General features: G+C 36.0%; 1 long non-coding RNA gene across 1 annotated transcript; it reads left to right on the top strand.

The window, feature by feature from the left end:
* The first annotated feature begins 338 nt into the window (after positions 1 to 338).
* Positions 339 to 6136, top strand: LOC128552000 (uncharacterized). The gene is made up of 3 exons (XR_008368944.1): positions 339 to 1645; positions 4868 to 5020; positions 5926 to 6136. It is a non-coding gene; the product is annotated as an uncharacterized LOC128552000 (long non-coding RNA).
* The last annotated feature ends 4364 nt before the right edge of the window (positions 6137 to 10500 follow it).

Genomic DNA, 10500 nt, shown 5'->3' with positions numbered 1-10500 from the left:
TGCATTCTACAACGATGCAGTGTAGATTGCTTCTGACAACTCGCCAGGATTAATAAATTCCAGGGGAGGATTGGATGGTACCCTCCTAGGGGATTTAGGTCCTGTATGCCCGGGGTGCCCCCCGGGACATATGAAATACAGATTAAGACTACTGGCAATATGCTGAAGAGCTAGTATTTCCCATATCCTGAATATATATCTGTCTGCACTGCTTTCAGGGACCCACTGATCTCGTTAGCCATGCAGTGGCTGCATACTTACCCGTACCACTCTTTCAGCGTAAACAATGAGGCAGGAAATTACGACACCGACCAATTAGAGTGGTTAATCTATAGAGTATTCCACGGGTCGTTAATGTGTGAATCAAACCTTTCACATTTGCCCGTTGTGGAATATTTGTTTAATGTCTTATCCCTTTGGCATCATTGCTGTTGATGCCACACCTCCTGGGGTTCCCCCCAGGATCCCTAATGACCAGCCTATAGGGTATTCTACGGGTCGTTACTGTGTGAATCAAACCTTTCACGTTTGCCCTTTGTGGAATACTTGTCTAATGTCCCATCCCTTTGGCATCATTGTTGTTGATGCCACACCTCCTGGGGTTCCCCCCAGGATCCCTAATAACCAGAAGCTGTGGAAATGCTAACAGGTTGTTTTCCTGAAATGAAACAAACAAAGTCAGATCATGGTGCTCTACCTTTCAGTTATTTAATTATTATGTCACCCGTTTTATTTATGTTGTTCAAGAAGTCATTACACTTCTGGGGGGTTGCTTTATCTTATTCTCGTATGCAGGCTGGGTCAAACACTTAAAACATGCTGGAGTTAGGATGTATTCTAGAAACCTAACGCCGTTTGATTGTTAAAGATTAATTGCAGAGTTGTCCCTGTTTTTTTATTTGATTTCTACCTATGTTTTCTTTGGGACGCTGGTTACTTTAGGTATACCCTTCTTTATCCACCGGGGCAATAGATACCCCTGGGGGTTACTCTTAATGAGGCAGTTCATGCATTCTCGCCTGGAAGCCAAACTTGGCTTGAATTTTTGGTTAGCTAGGCTCTTGCCTACACCTAGGCCAGTAGGTCACAGTGCTTCACTGTAACACACTTATAAGCCAGGGTTAATCCCTGACATCAGCCTTACCCCCGGGGAGTCACTAATATTCAACCCCGGGGACCTGGTTTATAAGAAAGGGAGGAGTGTAGTGAATTGTGGCCTTTGATCAGCGATGGAAGGGGTCGCCGACCTGCAGAAGTGACGTCACCGAAGCAGCACGCGGGGATTCCAGCCAACCAGCGTGAGTCGAGTCCCAGCATTCATACTGTCTAGACGTATTTCTGTATATTCCGGCATCGATCTGCTCCAGCCTCGAGAATATCGGCTGTAAGTAGTGTTTTCTGTGTTCGTACTGTCCATCCTTGTTATCTGTTAAGCTTTAAAGCCAGATATCATTGTATTCTTGTATTATCGGCATCCTGTATAGTGAAAAATCACAATAGACCTATTACGTCATTTCAAAAACGGTGTAAATTTGACATCAATTATGCGGTAAAATGCTTCTATTTATATTAGTTTGGACGATTCCCTGACGGTTTCATGTAATTAATGTTGAAGCTGGATATGTAAACAACGCATCAGAGTTGTGTAAGTATGAATTTCTTTCTAATATTATGAGAAAATTATCATTTTTGTCTAGGTCATTGAACCCGGAAGTAATGAGACTTTTAAACTGAGGATGTAGCAACGATTTGTTTATAGCAACCAGGTTGTGGCCGCAATAAAAATCAATAAAATGTGATCAATTTACCTTCTAAAATGAGCCAGATCGAACTGTCACAAGCTAGTACTATTCCATATGAGTTTTCTGACCATGACCCTGAGTTTAATGATGAACTTCACTTAATTGATATTTTATATCCAGAATGTCCAAATGAAAGTGTTGAACATGAACAACCTGTGTCCTTTTTTAATGGTCAAGATAGCGATAATGCTTCAGATGTTGGAGATGATGGTTATTTATATGATGCGTATTATGATGATAGCTCTGACTTAGATGTAGATAATGAAATTGAAAATGATCTTGTGCAACAGGAAAAGAGACCCATTGACCAACTTGAGGTTGATAAAGTTTTGAAATTTCGGAATGATACATGTGGTTGTAGGGAATTTCATAACGGTACTGCTTGCTCCAAAGTTGTCAATTTTGATGAATTAATTGGGTACCGTCAGAGATGTATGGAAATGACTACAGAGGAAAGAGATCTTGTAGTGAAGTCCCTTCTGTTTTCTCACCGGCATACAGGTGCAAATATTCAGGCTACCGGAAAAAAAATCAAAAGTGCGGGAAAGAGCCTCCCAAGAGTATTATTTTATTGGTTTGCGAGTGTGTAGGTCATTATTTTGTTTTGCACACTATATTTCAAAAAACACTCTAGGAAATATATCAAAATCTCTAGATGAAATAGGTATTGTTCCTCGTGTACATGGGAATAAAAACAAACCATCTCCACATAGTTTGACATTTGAAGATAGAAATCAAATAAAAAAGTTCATAACAGAATATGCTACAGAAAATGCGTTACCGTTACCTGGTCGCTTACCAAATGTGCCCCAGAAGACAGTTCTTCTTTTGCCATCAGACCGTAAGGTTATTGATATACACAACCTTTATAATGAAAGTGCAGGTGAAAGTGGGTGCCGTTCAGTCTGTTTGAAGACATTTAGAAATACATGGAGTGATCTTTGCCCACAAATTACTATTTCAAAGCCCGCTACTGATTTATGCCACCAGTGTCAAAAATACAGTTTCACTCTCAGTCAATCTGGAAAACTGACAGAGGCAGAAAAACAGGATACTTTGAAAAATTATGGTGAGCATATACAAAGGGCGCAAGGTCAGAGAACTCACTACAGACAACAGACAGAAGAAAGCAAGCAGTTATATATAAATACTAATCCAATGGAAGGTGTGATATAATATAGACTAAAGTTTTTATTTTTCAAGTTTTTAAGTACATGTACAAAGTCATTAAGTATATATAGTGGATATTTTTTGAGTGAATATGGAATATATCTTGCTGAGAAGTGAGAAAATTTTCACATTTTCATGAGCGCGTGAGATATTAATGAAAAAGAAACACATTTACTTTTTTCTATGCTTAACTATGTTGATAAAATGCATTTTGCAACAAATTATAATCATAATGTGGGAAACACGTACCTAAACGGCAATGTTGGCAAAAAGCCGGTCAATAAGAATATTGACCGGGCCGGCGGTCAATACTGGTTAAAACCGGTCAATACTGGTCGATTCAATACTATGGTCACTCTTGGGCGGTCAATACTGGTTTATTTAACACTATAACATAATGTACATTCACATATTAGCACAGGATGTAATAGTAATATAAAAATAAAAAAGCAATTTGAATAATATAAAACTTTGTTCATTAAAAAGTATGTTGGTCAATACTGGTCAATTCAAATTTTTGGCTCCATTTTGGTTTTTGGACAATATACTTAGACTGGTCAATACTAGTTTATTCAAATTGAATGCTTTTTTCTTCTTACAGTAGCCTTTATTTTAGAATAATTAAAGATTTTATTACTGTAAATTACACTCATTGAAATGGACAGTACTGGTCAATTCAAATTTTGGTCCTATGCAATATCCCTGTTGTGGTCAATACTGGTCAATTGAATACTTTGATTGTATTACTTATTTTTAAAATAGTTACCATGTTCAAGCAGTGGGATTATTGATCATGACAGCTAATTAGTGATTAGATAAACAGGCCAGCATCATATCTATTGTATATTGTAAGACATGGTGTCAGTTAGGCAATGTGACAATTGCTTTCAAAACACAAGTAAACCACTTCCATGAAAGGGTCCAGGGGTTCACAGCAATTTTTCATTAAATTATTTATACCAGTAAAACATGTAAAAATAATTAGATTGATCTCTTGTGAATCAGACACTTATTGCTACAGTTTATGAAATACTTTCTACAAATTAAGTTCATTTAAATTTACAGTTTTTCCACTTACTGTGGCAATTGTTTGTAGAAAAATGATATATTTTGTAATCTGATCTAACAGAAAATGTTCAATGACCAGTATCAACCAGTATTGACCAATATACCACTTCTGGCCAAGTTGGGAGTATTGATTAGGTTGATTTAACTACCTAAATAATAATGCCTGCATTCACCTTAATCAAGCCCCAAATGCTCTTAAACAGTCATTATTTAATTGTTCATAAACTGCAAAATATCTTAACAGTCAGTATTGACTAATTTACCAGTATTGATCAATCGACCAGTATTGACCACTTCAGGGAGTATTGACCGGGGCGGTTTTAACCGGTTAAACCGGCGGTTAAAAGCAGGGGCGGTTTTAACCGCCCAACATTGCTAAACGGACATGATGTCAGACATGTTGCGACATTAAAGTAAACACGCACAAGAAATAAAGTTTCATTTTATTTTACTTCTCACTGTATTATGTTATGAAATTCACATTAAGTAAAATAATTTGAATCAGGAAATATACTATAAAAAACAAAGTGCATTTACAATTTTCGTCCTTTTTTAAGGAAATGAATTCAAATTCATACTCAGTGTACAAGTAGATCATCAAAGCTATGATATACAGTGAGTGATATGGAATATATCTCACTGACTGTATTCCATAAAATTTTATTAGCATAAAATGAATTGTAGTACTTTTCTTGCTAAACATGTGGGATTAAACTTATTCATTTTACACAGGTTGTAAAGTTAATACAACTTATATTAATCACTAAATAATACAGTATTATGAAACCTGCTTATAAATTTAAAGAAATTATTTTGTCATGTTTCAGGCAGTCCACCATGCACTCTGGATGTTGAGTATCATTATTTATGGGATTTTGCACAGCAGGTACATTATCCGCATCATTCTCAACAGGTAGGGCCGATTTATTTCCGTACTCCAAGGAAGTGCCATGTGTTTGGTGTATGTGCAGAAGGATCAGGTATTAGAATAAACAATTCCTTTAACTAAAATCTAAGAGCATTCATGCTTCAATACTGTATTAAACTCTAGCATAGTAGAGTGCTTTTGTCTGCTTGCACATCTGTGCAGTTTGATCATGATCAGCACTGAAGTCTGTTCGTCATAGGTTAGGAAATTATCAATGAATACCTCCATGAACTATAAAGGTAATATACAAATTAAAAGATAGAGTTGTTAAAAGTGGAAATTTAGGAGGGTAAAGGTTTAGAATTATTATTCTCACATTTTGTACTCTGTTTTATCTGGAAGTATTGTGCTATGAGATTTGAGAGAAACTCTAGAAAGTTCTGTGGGATTTCTTACATCAAGTCAGTAATGCACTTCCAATGTTGTGAAAGTGAATGTACATTAGATGTCTGAATTGCAGTCAGTGTATATCAAGATGAGCCTGCACATCCATGCAATCTGATCCCAAGTGTTTACTGTTCATTCTTTAATAGTTTTATGAACTTGCCTATAAACTGTAAACAGCATTGTCTAAATTAAAAGATATTGTAGAAAAATTGCATCTTAATACTTTTTTTTTTTTGGATTTAACGTTGCACCGACACATGATAGGTCATATGGCGACTTTCCAGCTTTAATGGTGGAGGAAGACCCCAGGTGCCCATCCGTGCATTATTTCATCACGATCGGGCACCTGGGTAGAACCACCGACCTTCCGTAAGCCAGCTGGATGGCTTCCTCACATGAAGAATTCAACGCCCCGAGTGAGGCTCGAACCCACATCGATGAGGGGCAAGTTATTTGAAGTCAGCGACCTTAACCACTCGGTCACGGTGGCCCCCTCTTAATACTTAAATACAGTATGAACATGTATTATGTAAATATCATTATTATTTTTGCCTTTTATATTTCTTGCAGGCAAACAGACTTTTTATTTAATTGATGAAAGTCAGTGCACTGGGAAAGGAGCAGAAAGTGTGACGTCCATGACTCACCACTATTTGCAGTTCTATGGCATAGGAGAGAAACATGCACAGGTTGTATTATGCTATAACTATATATGTAATAACTCTTTATGTTTTATTTTGGGCTGTAAGTTTACTGTTATGAAGAAGCGACACCTGTTTGCAAATGGGACAATATAGAGAGAACAACAGATGTAAACATCTGCTGGTTAAATATGGTTTCAGTGTTGTTATATTTTCTGGTCCTTTGGGATCATGGAGTCTATTCAACATGTGTGTAATAGAGTTCCACTTAAGCCAGTGCTAGGGGCTCGAGAGGTGTTGCACATTACATTATCTCTCATTAACAGACTCAATCAAACCGAGTCTGCTATTATTCTTCTTGGTTGCATTCCAAAGGATCTTTTTTAAAGATTTTATTAATACATTGTTTCAATAAAAATGCAGTCATTTTGATATTTATGTGCTTCATCTGTTTTTGAATGATACAACTCAGATTTAGTTATATTCTATCAGAAGTACAAAAGAAAAATAATCATACTTTTACTCTTTTGTAAAAATGTATCTACTTACAAAAGTTTGATAGTAAGCAAAACATACACCGCATTTGAGAAAATGCACCACATTTGAGAAAATGTATATCTTTAATTGGTAAGATTTTTTAGGCTAAAACCAACAACTTTCTTTACTTGTTTTTAGCTATTCGAAGAATAGCAGAGCTATCCTTCTCGCCCCGTGTCGGCGTGAGCGTCACACAAATGTTAAATTTGGGGTACCACCCCAAATATTTTCAAAGTCCATTGAGATATTGCTTTCATATTTTGCATACTTGTTAACCATCATGACCCCAGTCTGTCTAAAGGAGGAGGCAACTCTGTCAAGCTTTTTGACTGAATTATGGCCCCTTTTCGACTTAGAATAAATGTTAAAGTTTGCGTACCACCCCAAATATTTTCAAAGTTCATTGAGATATTGCTTTGATATTTTGTATACTTGTTTACCATCATGATCCCAGTCAGTTGAAAGGAGGAGGCATCTCTATCGAGCATTTTGACTGAATTATGGCCCCTTTTCAACTTAGAATATGCTTATGTTAAAGTTTTACTCATTGCTTATATTATACTATCAAGCACTGAGAATTGTTGAGCGCGCTGTCCGCTGACAGCTATTGTTTAATGTGCCAATAATGTATAACAATTTACTAAATGTATTGCATGCATGTACCAGCGTTTTTAGTATTTCTTCAAAAAAAGAAGGATGGAAAAGGTACTGAGGCCATGTATCTGTTTTCGGCATTCATAGATTCTGTGTGAAAGTGAATTGAGTAGCTTACGATACCTGCTCAGATATTCAGAGTGATTATAATTAATTGTTCATATAAACAGTACTAAATGGCTTCAGAAAGGTGTTGCCATTATTCTGATGTGATGTAAAAGAAAGTTTTTTCAGCATATTTTTCCAGACTTACTGAATATAAGTTTCAATTGAAAGATGGCATGGTACCAGTTGATAATCATTAATTTATAGGTTCTGTAGACAGATCTATGATACAGATATATTTGTACTACATAATGGTTATATTAGGCAAAACAATTTCTCATGTAGTATTTTAGTAAAGATTCATCAGATTCATAGAACAATTGAACAATATGTGGCACAAATAATTTCACTCAGCTTTGCCTTTATGAAATTATTAAGTCTGATGTATAACCTTCCATTGTGCGTAAATAGTGCTAAACCACTCTTTTTCAATAAATTATTTCTTAATTGTACCTTTGCAACTGGTAGGAAAGTACATGATTATATCTGACTGTCATCTAAAGACAAGTATGACATAAGTTGCATCATTAGAAAACAAACACTTGGATTTACAACCAGTATTGATGCACATGTTATCTCAATCCATACTTGTCACAAAATGTTAATGATGTTTTTCTCATGACCCTGCTCATTTTACTCTAAAATACTGATAACAGTTTTGTTAGTTGAATATTACCAAGACATTTTAATTTTCAGGACTACATGAGACTATTGCATTGAGTACGTTGGTGGCAGGTCACACGAAATTCGCTCCAGATTGGCATTTCGGTGTGTGGAAAGTAAAGTGGAGAGATTCCAATGCAGAAACAATGACCCAAGTGGCTGGCACTGTGAGAGAGTCATCAAGAGGTGGTCACAATGTTCCACAATTAGTTGATGATCCTGACAAACCTGTTGCTTTTTACAGCTGGAAGCCATTTCTTGAACAGTATTTTAAACCTGTTAAACAGTTGTCCAAATACCATCATTTCTTTTGTAGTTCAGTTGAACCGGGTGTTGTATATTGCAAGGAATATTTCGATTCTGAAGAAGTTAGGGTAAATATACTGAAGCAAGTGCCTGAGAAAAATGCAATGCCTGTAGTAAAAGCTTTTCCAGGTTTGAATGCAGCACGTCAGTGGTATTTGTATGAACAAATTGGTCAGTTCTTTAAATCTGATCTTGCAAAAGATGTTGTTTGCCCGAAACCGTGTGTTCCAAAAATAGAAATTAAACTTGATACAGATTGTGATGTAAAAGTCGGTGGTAAGAGAAGGAATAATTTATTGACATGAGACTTCATTTTCCAAGATAGGAATATTTCTTTTGCCATGATCTAGATGCCATATTCACTTAATGCTTCAAAAGCATAGTATCTATATGAATGATCAATACACATATAATTATGAAAAAAAATTTTGGAATACATATTTGTTGTTAGACAATAGTATTTTAGTTAATTTTGAGAATGGGCAATATTTATCACAAGTTCTTAGGTGTGTTGTACTTGAAGTCATAGAAACTGTACTCTACTTTGAACAGAAATTTTAAAGATTATGTTTTATAGACATTGTTTCAAATTTCAATGCATGTGTTAATTTCTCAGTCACAATGTTAGTCTTGAAAATCAAAAAGAAATACAGAAATACTCTCTGCTTTCTAGGCAACAAGAAATATTTTATAAGTATTGTAAATGTGTATGTTAACATTTATTTGCTTGAATTATTTTTAGCTCACCTGTCACAAAGTGACAAGGTGAGCTTTTGTGATCGCGCGGTGTCCGTCCGTCCGTCCGTCCGTAAACTTTTGCTTGTGACCACTCTAGAGGTCACATTTTTCATGGGATCTTTATTAAAGTTGGTCAGAATGTTCATCTTAATGATATCTAGGTCAAGTTCGAAACTGGGTCACGTGCCGTCAAAAACCAGGTTAGTAGGTCTAAAAATAGAAAAACCTTGTGACCTCTCTGGAGGCCATATATTTCATAAGATCTTCATGAAAATTGGTCAGAATGTTCACCTTGATGATATCTAAATCAAATTTGAAACTGGGTCACGTGCCTTCAAAAACTAGGTCAGTAGGTCTAAAAATAGAAAAACATTGTGATCTCTCTAGAGGCCATATATTTCACAAGATCTTCATGAAAATTGGTCAGAATGTTCAACTTGATGATATCTAGGTCAATTATGAAACTGGGTCACGTGCCTTCAAAAACTAGGTCAGTAGGTCAAATAATAGAAAAACCTTGTGACCTCGCTAAAGGCCATATTTTTTATGGGATCTGTATGAAAGTTGGTCTGAATATTCATCTTGATGATATCTGGGTCAAGTTCGAAACTGGGTCACGTGTCATCAAAAAACTAGGTCAGTAGGTCTAAGAATAGAAAAACCTTGTGACCTCTCTAGAGGCCATATATTTCATGAGATCTTCATGAATGTTGGTCAGAATGTTCACCTTGATGATATCTAGGCCAAATTTGAAACTGGGTCACGTGCCCTAAAAAAACTAGGTCAGTAGGTCAAATAATAAAAAAAACCTTGTGACCTCTCTAGAGGCCATACTTTTTATGGGAACTATATGAAAGTTGGTTTGAATGTTTATCTTGATGATATCTAGGTCAAATTTGAAACTGGGTCAACTGCGGTCAAAAACTAGGTCAGTAGGTCTAAAATTATTAAAATCTTTTGACCTCTCTAGAGGCCATATTTTTCAATGGATCTTCATGAAAATTGATCTGAATGTTCACCTTGATGATATCTAGGTCAGTTTCGAAACTGGGTCACGTGTGGTCAAACACTAGGCCAGTGGGTATAAAAATAGAAAAACGTGACCTCTCTAGAGGCCATATTTTTCATGAGATCTTCATAAAAATTAGTGAGAATGTTCACCTTGATGATATCTAGGTAAAGTTCAAAACAGGGTCACGTATCTTCGAAAACTAGGTCAAAAGGTCAAATAATAGAAAAACCTTGTGACCTCTCTAGAAACCATATTTTTCAACGGATCTTCATGAAAATTGGTCAGAATTTTTATCTTGATAATATCTAGGTCAAGTTCAAAACCTGGTCACATGAGCTCAAAACTAGGTCACTATGTCAAATAACAGAAAAAAACGACGTCATACTCAAAACTGGGTCGTGTGGGAAGAGGTGAGCGATTCAGGACCATCATGGTCCTCTTGTTGCATATCTCAAAACGACAATTTCAAGTGAATATTATTATCTATTT

Source organism: Mercenaria mercenaria, unplaced genomic scaffold (genome assembly GCF_021730395.1).
Source record: "Mercenaria mercenaria strain notata unplaced genomic scaffold, MADL_Memer_1 contig_1930, whole genome shotgun sequence".
In the NCBI taxonomy this organism is placed as follows: Eukaryota; Metazoa; Mollusca; class Bivalvia; order Venerida; family Veneridae; genus Mercenaria; species Mercenaria mercenaria.
This window is presented reverse-complemented; position numbering and strand designations above follow the sequence as displayed.